Raw genomic sequence first — 5,615 nt, 5'->3', positions numbered from 1 at the left:
CTTTTTAAATTTAAAAATATTTTTAAAAATTTAAAAATAATTTAAAAATATTTTCAAAAATATAAAAATAATTAAAAAATATTTTTGAAATTTTTAAAATATTTTTAAAATTTAAAAAAAGAAATATTTTTAAAATTTTAAAAATAAATAAAAAGGGTCCTTTTTTTTCCTCTATCTTTTTAAATGTAAAAATTTAAAAATAATTTAAAAATATTTTTAAAAAAATTTAAAAAAATTTTAAAAAAAAATATTTTTTTCCCTCCCCACCCCAACCCGTCCCAACCCCCACACCCCACTCAGCCCCGTCCCACCCCACCGCCAGCCCCCCACCCCACCCCAACACACATCCAACCCTTCCCCAGCCCATCGCCACTCCCCACACCCTACCCAGTCCCATCCCAACCCACCCCCAGCCTCTCCACCCCACCCCAGCCCCGTCCCTACCCCCCACACCTCACCAGCCCCTCCCCACCCCACCTTCAACCCCACCCCAACACCCATCCAGCCCGTCCCCACTCCCCACACCCTACCCAGGCCCGTCCCAACCCACCCCCAGCCTCTCCACCCCACCCCAGTCCCGTCCCTACTCCCCACACCTCACCATCCCCTCCCCACCCCACCCCAAGCCCCCATACTCCTCCCAGCTTCGTCTTCACACCACCCAAACCCCTCCCAGTCCCCACACCCCACCCCAACACTCCTTCAGCCCCCTTCCCCCCACACACGTTCACTTTTTATTTTTTATTTTAATTTTTCGTATTAATTCAATTCTTTTCTTTTTTTTAATTAAAATTTAAATTTGAAATCTTTTTATTTTTTGGGAATTAAAATTTAAATTTAAATTGAAAGTGAGTGATAGTGAATATTGAAAAAAAAAATAGTGAATTTTGCTTGAAAAAAATTAAACTTTTTGTGAATTTGTTAAAAAATATTCAAATTTAAAAATCAAAAATTTATTATGTTTGTATATATGAATTTATAGTTAAAATTTAAATTAGTTGGAGAATAATTTTAATTATTTGGAATAGAATTGATGTTTAATTTGTGAGCAAAAATAAAAACATGATTATTCAAATTTTTCTCATTTAATTAAATTAATTTTAATATTTAATTTGTTATGTAGCATTTTAAAAATGGCTTGAAATTTAATGTAATATTTTTTTTAAATGATGTGACAGACGTGGCAGGCGGCAACTGACGTGGAGGAGAGTGTGTTACACTCACCAAAAAAGGGTTTAAAATATTGCTTTTTAGTGGGCTCAAGGGTCCAGATGACAAACATGTAAGTAGAAGTGTCCAACTTACAAAATCGATATAGTACAGGAGTCCAGAAGATCATTTTGCCTATTAAAAACGAAAAATACTTAAATAGAAAATTAATATATTCATACAAAATCATATAAAAGCATTAAAATAACTTTAACTAAATTAAGGAACACTACCAAGGCTATAGTACGACCAAAAAAAAATTAAAAAAACTTTTCGGATATGACATATGGAGCTTCATATATGCTCTGATGACAATATTAAAACGCACATTAAGCAGGCGAAATGCTACCACGTCTTTAGCTTGAAAATAAAAGGATGAACAATAAAGTTTATGTAAGAGAATCATTCCAACCGCTTCAATCACCCCCATAGTCATGTCAAATGGGGGTAATGCTTGCTCTTCAACTAATTGTAGAGCCCATTCAAGAATCTGATTCTCCATCACCTTGGTCTGAATCTGTTATAATCTTTTCACTACTACTTTTTATCTATTTGAAACTTAACCTGAACCATAACATCATAACAAAACTCGTGAAACAATATGCCATCTTAATTACCTTGTAGACAAGATCATTATATGTAAGCTTATTAAAACCGAACAATAAACCCATGCAACAATATATAAGCTTAAAAGAAAGTTATGTATTGCTTCGTCCATCGCCGAAAAAATATATTGCAAAAAAAATCTATTGATATTTTATTTTTTTTCATCATCCATCTTCAAGATACCTACAAAAATCAATGCACCTACAAAATAAATTAAATATTATAAAAATATATTTCATGACGTAAAAGAATTTCAAATCAAACAATAAAGAACAACTAACCTAAGACCAAAAATAAATAATTTTTGCTCCATATGTTCATTGTAAATACCATTGTATTGTTGTAGAAAGGAAAAATATTTAATTTATAGAGGTCAAAAATCTTTTTCTTCAAATTTTTTTTAATCTAAATATGGTAGATAAATACTTTTTTCATAAATTATTTATGAACTCCAAATAAACTAAAACTCATATAAATAGGGGTTTTATATTATTATTTTTTTAGACGCTCATGGTTCCTTTTGTTAGTTCAACTATGTAGACTTTTTATTTCCTTTTAAATAAAATAAAATATACTTCTTTTCGTGAAAAAAAAATTCCATACACGTGTGATTATTAAAACTATGGACTTTAGTACATTGTTCAATTATGAAAAAATTTTAAAAATTACTAATAGGACTTTGTTAGATTACTAATAGGAGTACTTTTAAACCTATTTTTCATGATTTGAGCGTAGGCTTAGAATATAGTTTTTATCTTTCCATTTATTTTAATAAAATTAATTTTCCTAATAACTCTTACCATATATTCTAGGACCTTTTAATTTTTAAATTACATTTTTCACTTACCATATATTTAGGACTCCTTAAGTTTAGACATTGTAAAAGCTATTAAATAATAATAAAAGTAAAATAGTAAAAAGATTATTTTGCCTAAATATATACTTTTAATGAAGGACAAAAAGTATTCAAGAATTGAATTCTCCGTCACCTTGGCTTGAATCTGCTATAATCTCTTAACTACTACTTTTTATTTATTTGAAACCTAACCTGAACCATAACATCAGAACAAAACTCGTGAAACATATGCACTCTTAATCACCTTGTACACAAGATCATTATATGTAAACTTATTAAAACTGAACAATAAACTCGTGCAACAATATGTAAGCTTAAATGAAAGTTATGTGCTGCTTCGTCCATCGCTGAAAAAATATATTGCAAAAAAAACGATTGATATTTTGTTTTTTTTCATCATCCATCTTCAAGATACCTACAAAAATCAATGCACCTACAAAATAAATTAAATATTACAAAAATATATTTCATGACGTAAAAGAATTTCAAATCAAACAATAAAGAAAAACTAATCTAAAATCAAAAATAAATAATTTTGCTTCATATGTTCATTGTAAATACCATTGTATTGTTGTAGGAAGAAAGAATTTTGATTAATCAAACACGAAAGAAAATTATGAGCACCAAAAAAAAAAAAATATATATATATATATATATAGAACTAATGTATACGAGGTCCTAAATAATTAAAATTACTACTATTAAATATTTAAAAATATCTATACAAAGAACTATACAAATTTTCAAATTATTTCACACGTTTAGTACTAATTGATTTAAAGAAATTCTAAAACTAAAGTGAATGAAAGAAGTCTCTAATAAAAGTGAATTTGATTTTTCGACAACTTACAACAAATAACTACACAAGACGAAGAAAACTTCACTTAAATAGAATTGATGGTAGAAGTTTTCTTTTATTTGAGGTAAAATTATAATTGACTTAGAAGTGTTAAATATTTTATATTTTTGGAGTTATAGACTAAATAGGACACAAATTCTGAAAAACCCCAAGAAAGTCTGATTGATTTTTTTTCTTCAATTTGAATAATTATTATTTTTAAAATTTTAATTGGAGAAAATATGTGAAAAGATGATTTTGTCTAAAGGATAGTCTTTTAATGAAGGTAAAAACGTCAATTCACTTTTCTAAAGATCTTCACACTTTTAATATATTATAAATATAGATTATAGATGTTTAGTGTCCTAATAATTCTTACCATAACAAAAATATTCTTGACGTATATTTTAGGACTCTATAAGTTTTTTATTCACAAAAATCGTGGGACTCAATATTATGAAAAATAATATAATAATTGAAGAAAAAAGAAAAAAATACGATTTTGTCTGTTATGTAGTTATTGATGAAGGGCAAAAAGTTCAAATCACTTTTACAACGGTCTTCACACTTTTAAGATATTAATAGTTTAGGTGTACGCGCCTCGCGCGTGTGACTCATTTTATTGAGTTCAAACGTTATACTAAATAAGATATTTGTCTAAATAACAAAGATAAATAAAATAATTAAATGCAACATCTTTTGGAGAATTTATTTAATCAAACCTAACCTTTACCAAAAAAAAATTCCAAAGTCGTTCGACATTTATCTACCACCTGTAAAATGAAACAAAACAATATGATGATAGAGACATCAAAACAATATAATTAAATCTGACTTTTACATAAAAAAATTCTCAAAGCCGTCTGACACTCATCTACCATCTGTAAATTATAACAAAATAATACGATAATAGAAATATCAAAATAATACAACTAAACTTAATCTTTACATAAAAAAAAATTAAAACAAAGATATAAAAACAATACAATTAAACCTAACCTTTACCTAAAAAAATTCCTCAAAATTGACCGGCATAGAAGTTGAGGATTAAAAAATTAAGCATCCACCAATCTAGACATACAATCGAATTAAGTTAGATGAGCATCAACCATATTTTTCCAATAAGTAAATTGATTTCTTCGGTAGTTTAACATGCATCTCAATATTTATAGAAGTATTTCCTTAATAGAGTTTTATTTTAGGAGTATCTTTCTATTCTATTTTAGGAATATTTTTCTAATTGATCAATACAAGAAAAAATATTAATTGATTCTCCTTCCATATATTTTAGGATTCTAAATAATATAATAAAAGTAATTGAATAATAAATTAAAGAAAATAGTGAAAAGACAATTTTGTCTAAAGAAGGGTCTTTTAATGAAGAAGAAAAAGTTCAAATCACTTTTTTAAGGTCTCCTCACTTTTAATATATTATTATAGATATATATAGATTATAGTAGGAGTAAATTTTAGTCAATAATTTATTTTCATTATTCGCGTTTTTTTTTTTTGTCTTTTTCAAGAAAGTTACATGTTTCTCTATACTCTCTTTATTGAAAAAATATTTCTTGCCTATTAATACACACATCTTCCTGAAATATAATACTTTTTTTCATAATCTGTATATCAATTTTTTGATTTTGAATTTTTTTGCGCGCATCATCTTTGGTCTTTCTTAATCGATTTTTTCGTTGGAACTGAAATTTTGTTTCAATTTAGAAGTTATTTTGATTCAATTGCATTACATGTTTGATTTCACTTTGATATGAAACATGTATTCTAAATTCAATTTCGATTATGCTATATAAATAGTATGGCATACTTGTTGTGGACATCAAGTATTATTTTCGTATTAAAATTGATATCAAGTGACTAAAATTGCTGAATTATTGAATTTATACTATAATATATGGATTGTATTGCACTGTATTTGTTGATATTAAGTTGAGACCATTTTGTGTGTATATATATATATATATATATATATATATATATATATTTCAGATGTTAAATGATTTTTTTTCCTTATTAATCTACATATTAACGATTGAAATGGGTATAAATTATGATCTTCAATTTAGTTCATATACTAAATGAAAATGGATC

The sequence above is a fragment of the Capsicum annuum genome, chromosome 9 (assembly GCF_002878395.1).
Source record: "Capsicum annuum cultivar UCD-10X-F1 chromosome 9, UCD10Xv1.1, whole genome shotgun sequence".
NCBI classification, from domain to species: Eukaryota; Viridiplantae; Streptophyta; class Magnoliopsida; order Solanales; family Solanaceae; genus Capsicum; species Capsicum annuum.
The sequence above is the reverse complement of the archived record's forward strand: the minus strand, read 5'-3'. Positions refer to the sequence as shown.